We start from the raw sequence: 10,742 nt of genomic DNA, 5'->3' as shown, positions 1-10,742 counted from the left end.
TAACATTTGATAAAGTCAGGCAAAAAAAATTTTATTACTTATCCTATTTAAAACAAGTAGTTCCTTTTTAAATGTAGATTCAATAATTGGCCTTTTTATCTGATCATATCCACATTCTCTCTTTTTTCTTTTCATAATAGCTTCAGTAATCTACCTTTTGTCATTTTTATATTTTTCCCTTTCTCTTTTTAGTGTAGATTCAATGATCCACCCATTTATCCTATTATTTCTTTATCTTTTTTTCTCAGGGTAGATTCAGTGATCTACCTCATATCTATATTCTCCTTTTTCTTTTTTAATAAAAAACTCTATTTTGGGGTTAATTGTCAAGTCCTGTATCATTTGTCCAGCCGCTGCATAATGAGAAAGTGCAGGGCTTGTTTCAAGTCCTTGTTCAAGTAGTTTGTCAGGCTGGATCATCTCAGCTAGCCATCTCAAAATTGTCCTGAGTAGTTTGTAGTCCAAAGCCGATCTTTCCGTGGTGTTAATCAGCTTAATGACTTTACCATAGTCCATGTGGAATCATCATTGTGGGATCCTGTCATCTTTTTGAAGATTTCAAAGTCACTGTTAGGCATGGTCATGGTTCTCTGCAAACTTTTTTTTTTTTTTTTTTTTTTTTTTTTTTTTTTTTTGCCTCCTCTGTGGTTTGGAGTAATCATAGTCTGATAATTACATGTTGAAAATCCCTTGTAACTTATTGACTGAAAAACATAATGTATGTATCAGAAATCTTTCACACCATCCTACACTCCAAAAGATGAACCATAGTAACACGGGGGCCATCTGCATTTTATTCCATTTTTACTACTTAGAAGAAAGGAGACATTTTCCTAAAGTCTCCAAATCTGGAACAAAATACACATTACCAAAGCAGGAAGATACTCCAAGAAACTGTCCTACTTATACCAGCCTGTGTCTCCAGCACGTGGTAGCTGTGCTTGGTGACAAGTGCTAGCCAAAGCAGAGGGGGGTTCTTGAAAACCAGACAGAAGAGCTCTCAGAAGGGTCAGGAGAGGACAGGGGTGACCATGAATTCATTCAAGGCCCCAAACAATGACAATGTAGCTCCTATAAAATGTCAAGTCTTGTTCTAGACAGAGGGGATTAAGTGCTGATTAACACAGACAAAACCTATACTCACAAGAAACTTGAACCCCAAAACAATACCAAAGAAAAGGCCAGAGAACAGTAACACAGAGTATGACCCAGCATAGTGAAGAGCCAGGAAAGCACCATCTGTGGGTGACACCACAGGGTAAAGACCTGGATGATGCCGGGGTCAGTCACCTCTGTAGAGGCCAGACTGAAGCACCAGAGGATGGTGCTCCAAGTGGGCCTGAGTGCACGGCTGAAGAGACCAGAGTGGATAGAGTGTGATGAACAGGGAAGGGCGGATTTCATTCTAGGTATACCAGGAAGTCACCACAAGATTTTAAGACCAAAAAAAAAAAGACATTTAATTTGCTTTCTAAATTGTGTTCTAAGAACTGTTGAAAATTGTGCAGGGAGTGTAATATGGGGAGACCACCTCTGCAGCCCGGTGAGTGAGGATGGCGGCTTGCCCTAGGTGAGGCAGGACCAGCTTGAGGATTGGGAGTTATGCTTTAAAAACCAACCCGACAGCTTTTGTTGGTGGGTTTGATGAGGGAAAGCATAGCCAAGGCTGAGAAGGTGAAGGCCACGCATTAAGAAGAGGAAACTTGTAACATTATACAGAATGAGCAGGGAACATACATACACATATATGTACATAACAACAATTAAAAAGAGGTCACGAATTTGAAAAAGGGCATGGGAGGGGAGGGTTTGGAGGTAGGAAAGGAGAGAGGAAATGATGTAATTATAGTATAATCTCAAGAAATAAAAGACCTGTTGTTTTTTAAAAAAAAAAAGAATCTAGGGGTTATATTGTTTAAAAATATGAGGTTGGTATGTAAAATGAAAAATGTAAAATAAATAAATAATTTAAAAAATAAAAATGTCAACCTCTTTCTGACCAAGCACTGATGAAGATAATAGTCCAATTTTAACCAGAAATTCCCTCCTTTTAATGTCCTTTAAAATGTCCCAAATCTGGTTTTTTCCCCCAAAGAAGAAGATTACTCCAAGAAAATGCCCTAATTATACTAGCCCCCATCCTGAACCATTATATCTTAATTCGTCACCTCTCACCTGTCTAGTTATGAAGCCCAATGTTGTACAGCTGAAGACTTAATTATCAGAGTTATTAGAAATTCAAGAGACTTCTCTAAAGTCCTCCCCCTACAGGAGGCGATGGACGTCAGCGCATCTCAGGCTGTCCTGACGCCCACTCCTCACATCTGAGGAAGGGATGGAATAAAGTCGGGCGCATTGCTGGCACTAGAGTATGCTGGCACTGGGTTAGCCTCATTTATGTAAGGAGCACTGCTTTGAGCTCATTCCAGATTTGATCCCACCCTCACCCCGTGACCTGCGCTCATGACCTGCGTTCAATCATCAGCAAAACTCTGACTGTCTCCACAATGTTACTGACATCTAGCACTCTCTTGCTTTGTTTTGTTTTGCGTTTTAAGATTTTTTTCCCCACTCCTAGTCTTTTAAGGTAGACAGATTTGTTTATGAAATGACTGTTTTTAAAAGCACACATATTTTAAGTCCAAACAATGGGGTCAAATCCAGCAGTGATGAAATGTCTGTGACAAAACTGACCAGTTTTAGCTTCAACCTGGTACTTAACAATTCACATAGTAAGAGGTTTTTACAGATAACCTGCACCCTCTTAATTAACCGGGCAGCATTTTGTACTATGTAATAGGATTTTAAGGCCACCATATTCCTTTGGGACAAACCCTTTAATGATTTTAGTATCACTTACTCATTCTTTTGAAGTGTAAACTGTCTTAACTGGATTACAATTAATTACAGATCATTTTTAAATACACCATTGCTACCATATTAAAATTATTTATACTATTTATATCCAATTATAAATATTATATAAATCCAAATTCACAGACAAATAAACACACGTGATGCAGATACCCAAGGATCATGTTCTTCTGTTAGCTGTCACAGTTCAGACATGAATCCTCACTGTGTGAACGAAAGTCAGGCGCAATTCTTCATCAGAGATGAAGTGGGATTGTCAGGCACCTTCCAAAGTAGATCCTCAAGCCAAGCCAGCGGATGAGACGGCAGCAGAGATAAAGAAACACCTTCAGAAAGTCCGATGAGAAGATGCCTTTCTCCAGAACACTGTGTTTCTCCTGCAGAGAGTAGGAGTAAACACTTTGGGTATTTAAAAAGGAACTCCTTGGGGGTTGTGGGGGAGGTGGATATTTTCTGGCCAACTTATCCAATCCCATATCCAATCTGAGTTTTTCTTCAAGATGCTTTCAACTTCTCTTCTTCTCTCAATGTAATCTTCCTCAGGCAGAATGCTGTTTTTCTCTCCAGTGCTGTGATGTCTGTTCAGCTCTGTTGGTATCTTGTGGTGTCTGGAGTGCAGTGGGCTGTCATAGTGAAGGCTCTTGGATTCATCCAGTGGTATTTTTCTCCATGTTACCATTATAAATAGAGACAGAGGCTAGAACGCTGCTCCCATTCCCATTGCTGAATACAGGTCTACCCAGGAGCCCTGCAGGCTGCAGGTTCACCTCCCCAATCAACAACACGGTGGCTCAGCAAAGGGCCCTGGGCCCAACTGCTGTGAGGGCCCAGGGTTCCAGTTCATACTCTCTACATCATTCTTGGCTGCTTGCCATTATCTCCCAACAAGAGACTGTGTGTGTGTGTGTGTGTGTGTGTGTGTGTGTGTGTGTGTGTTGGAGGGAGAAGGTGGAGAGAAAGAGACAGAGAGAGAGAGAATGCATGTGCGAGCATGCACATTGTGTGTGTGTTTGGGGGGGCGGGGGGCTATGATGTATGAAGGCCAAAGCACAATGTGCAGGAATCAGCTTTCTTCTTCGACCATGTAGGCCCTAGGGACTAAACTCAGGTCTTCCACCGAGGCACCCCACCACCTCTACAACATTTTCCTACATCATTTCAAGTCTCTCCCTCCCATGGGTCACCCCCATCCACACACATGTTCAGCTCCGTGGGCCTACTAGGCAGACCTGGAAGCCCTGTAAACTCAGGGAGATTTAAAAGCTAATCTCCTCTGGAACAAGTGCACTCGAGTTGCAGTTGGAATTCCTTCTCACCCTCCTTACCATCTAGGTACTCACAACACTTGAGAGCCTCGCCACTTCTCATATTACAGTTCTTCAGAAGGCAATCAAGATGATGGCTTACTAATGACTGTCATGGATCTATCTCTAGTCAGTATCCACTTTCTCCCATCTCACTCCCAGAGGACAACTACTTGACCCTTGAAGACAGTTTGTATTTCAAAGCCTAAAGTCCAGTATGACTTTATCTGGAGACAGGATTATTTCGAAGCTTATCAGGTTAAATGAAGTCATATAGGTGGAGTCTTGTGATAAGATTGGTGGCATTATAAAAGAAAGAGAGGAAAGCAGAGATCTTTTACTGTCCCCTCCGTGGCCCCACCACACACACACACACACACACACACACACACACACACACACACACACAATGAGGCCATATGAAGACTCAAGAAACAGCAGCTATCTTCAAGCCAGGAAGAGAGATCTCACCAGAACCAACTCTGGTTGCACCAAATCTTTCAAACCTCCCCTCTGAACACCAGCTCCTTGGCAGGAGTCCCAGTCCCTCTAATTCCCATCACTATGAGAAGAGCTGCCCCTCAATTATTCGGACCATTTACCAAGGACAGCTTGCTTCTCGCTGCAATTTAGATCTCTGATAAGACCAATTCAGTTGTCCATAGCACAGTGACTCTACCATTAAGATTTTCACTTCAGTCCCTGCAGGGTTTGACACAAACTGAATGGTTTCCTGTGAGCCTCCTCTTAAGGGAAAATTACTTATACCCAGAGGAAAACATCTGGCTGCATCATCTCTCCCTGCTCTTAATGTTAGTGCTAGAAGGTAATGGGATTACACATATCTCCAAGACCAAAGACAGACATTGTTTAATGACTATGCCTTCAATGAGTGACTTAGACCTAGAAATGGGCTCCCGGAACCAGAGCTACTTACAGAGTCTTCTTCAGGCTTCTCAGCTCCACTTTTGAGACTGCCATGTCTCAGTTACCACCCAGACTTACTGAATTAGAGAAATAAGTCCCTCCAGGTGATTCTTACTCACAATGGAATGTGAGGAGCTGGCCTTGTTTTGTTCAAAGCCATCAGTTCTCAGCCTTGTTTGGAGATCATTTGGGGAGCAGAAGGGCTGTCTCTAACTACACAGAGCACTCAGATCAAGTGTCCTTTACCTGCTGAGTTGTAACCACGAGTTACAGAGTTAAGGTCTATAACCATGGTATTTATCCTGCCCAATGGACGACACTATCATTTCTGTCACATGTCAAAATATAGCATGTGGTCTGAAAGAGGGTTTGACCATCTCACCTCCGAAACCCCAGAACTGCTAATCAAGTTAAGATTTCCAAGCTGGTCTCAGGTCACAGCCATGTTATTAAACAGTTCCAGTGGAAACTTCCTGAAGTGATTCAGCAGACTGTAGCAAAGCCTGCTTCAAATAACACCCTTAAGGACGGGAATACAAGGATTCCCAGATTTGGGCGCCACAGTGAATGAAATTCCAGCACTCAAAGAAGTGGATATTCCCAGACTACCTTGGGCTGCATAGCAAGTTCCAAGCCAGCCTGGCTGTGTAGTGACATACAGTCTCACATGAAAAAAAGAGTTTCCAGAAGGGCATCACATAGTTAGGCTGTCTAGCCAGTGACCTCCCGGGGTCTGGATCTGCCTATCTCCACCCTATACCTCATCCCTAGTGTTGGGTCTGCAGGAGTGAACTATTGTATCAGATTTTACATGGGGACTGGGGATCTGAATTCAGGTCCTCATGCTTGCTGTCCTAGTCAGGGTTACCATTGCTGTGATGAAACACCATGACCAAAAGCAAGTTGGGGAAGAAAGGGTTATTTGGCTTATAATTCTACATCACAGTCCATCACTGAGGGAAGTTGGGATAGGAACTCAAACAGGGCAGGAACCTGGAGGTAGGAGCTGATGAGAAGCTATGCAGGGTGCTGCTGACTGGCTTGCTCATCATAGCTTGCTCAGCCTGCTTTCTTATAGAACCCAGGACCACTAGCCCAGGGATGGCACCACCCGCAATGGACTGGGCCCTCCCCCACCAATTATCAATAAGAAGATGGCCTACAGCAGATCTTCTGGAGGCATATTCTCAACTGAAGTTCCTCCTCTCAGATAACTTCAGCTTGTGTCGAGTTGACATACAATTAGCCAGCACACTTCCATAGCAAGCATTTTACTCAGAGCTAGCTACCTGGTGTTGTAGATTATACTCAAACAGGCAAAACCTCTTCAATGATAATGTTTGCTTTTGACAAGTACAGCCTCTCTTATATTTGTGATATTTCTAGTTTAGAAATAAAAATGCAATTCCTTCTACTATACCATCCTGGTTAGTAGGTATGGATGCTCTAGGTTTTTTTTGTTGTTTTTTTTTTTAAACTCTGCCTTAAGAACATTATGAGAGACACAATGAGGTTTCACTGGGACATTTACTACTGTGCTACTTACAACAGTTGAAAACAGGAAAGCAGGTTTCCATCTACAATGCCCTACAATAGGAACATTTTATAAATTTGATAAATTAAGGTTCATACTTAATGACAGAATACTATGCAGCCATCAAATTAATGATGGCTTTGAAATTTTTGCTATAACATGGGAGATACTCATAGTAAAATGTAAGCTAATATAACATACAGCCAGGCATGATAGCAATGCCTACAATACCAGACCTGGGGGTCTGGGGCAGGAGGATCACCACAAGTTCCAGATGACCCTGGTCCACATAGTAAGTGCCAGATCAGTTAAGCTATGTCAGAAAACTTATCACAAAAAATCAAAATGGAGACAGGTACGGTAAAGAACCCTGTAATCCCAGCACTTCAGAGGACAGGAGTGTCAGGAGAACAGCTACACACTTTGAAAGCCAGCAAGGGCTACAAGAGACCTTGTTTCAAAAGAACACAAGAGATAGCTTCATATACTATAGCCTATGTACCATATGATCCTCAAAATATTTAAGTGCATGTGTGTGTGCATCTATATACATGAATTGATGGATATATATCCAGATTCAGGCATGCTTATGTTTGGAAGAGAAAACACAGAGCACATATTCATTTTTACTTTTTAGACTTTTCTAATTTCTTTACAATGATCTTATGAAATTTAATTATCAGAACACAAGTCTTTAAACCCTCCAGCTCTCTCTCAGACTCACTGACAGAGCCTGAAGCCTGAGAACAAAGCAGGCAGGTGAGTTCAGTATTGGTGTCGTGTAAAAATGTCACCAAGAGCTGGTAAGATGGCTCATCAGGTAAGAGACCTGTGGGGGACCTGCCCCCCACTTTTCCTCCAGGGTACTCCTGAGGAGTGAGGGATAATAGATTTAGATAGAAATATTGACAGGAGAGAGAGAGAGACAGATAAAAACACAGGGATAGCCCCAAGAGGGACTGGATCCTTATCCACCGGCCCCTTCTGTCTCTTCTAAAGGGCTTTTTAAAGGAATGCCAAGGGATGGAGCAAAAGACCTCCCCCTAGCACAGCCAAGTGCAGAGCCTTCCAAATATTCGGTAACCACACAGGTAACACACACATGGTCAATCCATCCCCTTATGCAGCCCTGCTAGGAAACCTCTGTGGGCTCCCACAGAGACCTCACTGCTACATTTGACAACCTGAATTCAACACCTGGAACCTAAATGGTAGATGAGAAAATAAACAAACAAAAAGTTCCCCTAAGTTGTCCTCTGGCTTCCTTCCACATGCATGCATGGCATGTGCCCCTGAACAAATACATACACAGGCACACACTATGTAGTTATTTAACTAAACAAAGAAATGAATTAAAAGTGGTAAAGGTCACTGACTGCTAAGCATAATTACACTTTGTATGAGGAGAAGTAGAAAAGAGTTGTTTATATCCAGCTCAGCTGACATCAGAGCTTGGAGGTGAGTACACCCAACCCTGCTGTTTTCAAATGAAAACAAAACTTTGTCACCAAGGAAAAAAGTAATTCACTCACACACTGACTTTATCTTTACCACATGACCTGAGGAAAGCAGCAGCCTGTGCACACCCAGGACCCAGCAACAACAGCCATGCTTGACAGCACAGTTAAGTGGCATAGACTCCTCCTGAGCACAAGGGGTGCTCTCCAACATGGTTCTAGTCTTGCCTTCGCCATAGCAAATTACATGACCTGAAATCAGTTGCTGTAACACTTTGTACTTCAATTTCCTCTATTGTAAAGTGAGAATAAGATCCCTCTTCACCAGCCAGGTGTGGTGGAGTGTACCTATAATCCCATCACTTGTGAAGTAGAGGAGGAAGGATAGATGACCAAGACCAGTCATGGCTATACAGCAAGTCTGAGGCCAGCCTGGGCTATGTGAGAGCCTGTCTCAAAACAGAAAAGGGGGAGAGAAAGAGAGACTGTCAGTCTCCCTCATAAGGCGTTGTCAGATGTGAAGTGGCAGATGCGGGGAGTTACTAAGACAGTCTTCCCTACAAAGACACGCCATTGTGGAGAAGTCCTAATACTGCTGTTACCAGAGTGTGCTTTTATAGACTGCGCTGTAGTTCCTGAAAGACTCCAAGGTTTTTCCTTTCAGGAACAAGATCATCATAGCTCAAAAGGAAAATGTTCTCAGCTAACTTTAGGCAATTGCTTTCTTTGTTAAAGGCCATGTCATGTCCAAAATAGCCAGTACTTGGAGCTGGCTCTCTGCTTCCTGTGTCTGTCCTCCCCTTTAAAGGACATCAAGATTCCAGGGCCTCCTCTCTATTCACTGGGTCATACTATACACACTCATCCAGTGATGCTCAAGCATGAGCTACCCCAGAACATGAAATGTGCATTCGCCTCTGCATTTCATGTAACTATGGAATGCTGTTGTATAAATAGGCTCTACTCAGTATTTGGCACATGCTGTGGGATGTTCTGTATGTTACGTGTGGTGTGTTGCTCTGACTGGGTAATAAATAAAACACTGATTGACCAGTAGCCAGGCAGGAAGTATAGGCAGAACAAAGAGAAGAGAATTGGGGGAAGTAGAAGGCAGAGGAGAGAGACCTGCCAGCCGCCGCCATGATAAGCGAGATGTAAGGTACTGGTAAGCCACAAGCCACATGGCAAAGTACAGATTAATAGAAATGGGCTGAATATAAGAGTAAGAGCTAGACAATGTTAGGCCTGAACTAATGGCCAAGCAGTTTAAATAATATAAGCGTCTGTGTGTTTATTTTATAAGTGGGCTGTGGGACTGACAGGGCTTGGCAGGGGCTGGAAAGAAGGTCTCCAGCTACAGGCATACACTCATGTTACAAGTGTATTGATTGTTTGAAATTCAGATTTAACTGACCATCCCATATCTTCTAAATATATTATCCTATATCTTGCTAAAGCTGGCAACTCTAATCAGAATCATCTGAAGGTTAATTAATATGAATTGCTGGGACACATCCCCAGTTTCTGACTCAGTAAGTCTAGGTTAGGACTAGAAAAATTGTGTTTCTAACAAGGGCCCAGATCTTGCTGGTGCCGCTGCCCTGGGTACTACTCTTTGAAAGCACCATCCTGGATAAGACAGAAAGGAAAACACTAACTTCTGTGATGTCTCTGTTAGGCCTTTATCTTGCATAGTGCCCACAACAGCTCTGTAAGGCTGGAGTTATTCTCTTCCTACCTTCATGTTTAGGGAGGAGGGGCCTGAGGGTTACAGAATAACTTGTCCAAAGTTCCATAACTGATGGGGGCTAAAGTCTACAGACTCAAGGAGAGAACACAGCATCACACTGACTTGGATTACCCCCCACCCCTGCCCCCCCACCTCCCACCCCCCCTCACCCTCCCGCCTCTTTCCAGGGTATACTCTCCCGAAGTCCCTAGAGGAACAGTGTGGAATAGCACCCTTCTGTCCATCTCTGGGAACTCTGACACAGCACGGGCTTGTCTGAATTGTTTGTTTTCCCAGCCTTCCTTCTTTCTCTCAGGAATTCTGGTTAATCTTGATTGGCATCTTTTTTGTTTGTTTGGTTGGTTGGTTGGTTTCATTTCATTTGGTTTCATTTTATAGCCCTGACTGGCCTTGAACTCACTATGTAGACCAGGCTCTGGCCTCAAAGTCACAGAGATCCTCTCCTGCCTTGCCTCCCCAGTAATGGGATTAAGACATCTCTTCTCAACATGGAAAGTTTGGAGAGATTTGACCTTTAACCTTTGAATTTTGCCATCTCTTGGGGATAGTACTTCCTGGCTTTGGACAGAAAATAAGGTAAGGCTCATAGGTTCAGAATATTTTATTTCTAAACCTCTGGTAAACATTTAGACTGAAGCTTTGCTCAAGTCATCATAATTTCCGTTTACTTTGGATGAGCTCATGTCCCCAGAAACAATGCCTGCCTCCCAGTCATTACCTCTGTACACATTTCTCCCTACTCAAAGACCCAAAAAGGTAGGAAATCAGGAAACCATTGCCAACCCTGGTGCTTTCCCAATGGTTTTTGGCACAAAAGGCAAGTAAAGTTGTTCAGTGGCATTAAAGGTCAAAGAGGTCACATCAACAAGCCAGCCCCCAATCTAGATGAGCCTATG

Source organism: Onychomys torridus, chromosome 10 (genome assembly GCF_903995425.1).
Source record: "Onychomys torridus chromosome 10, mOncTor1.1, whole genome shotgun sequence".
Classification (NCBI taxonomy): domain Eukaryota; kingdom Metazoa; phylum Chordata; class Mammalia; order Rodentia; family Cricetidae; genus Onychomys; species Onychomys torridus.
Note: the sequence above shows the minus strand (reverse complement) of the source record.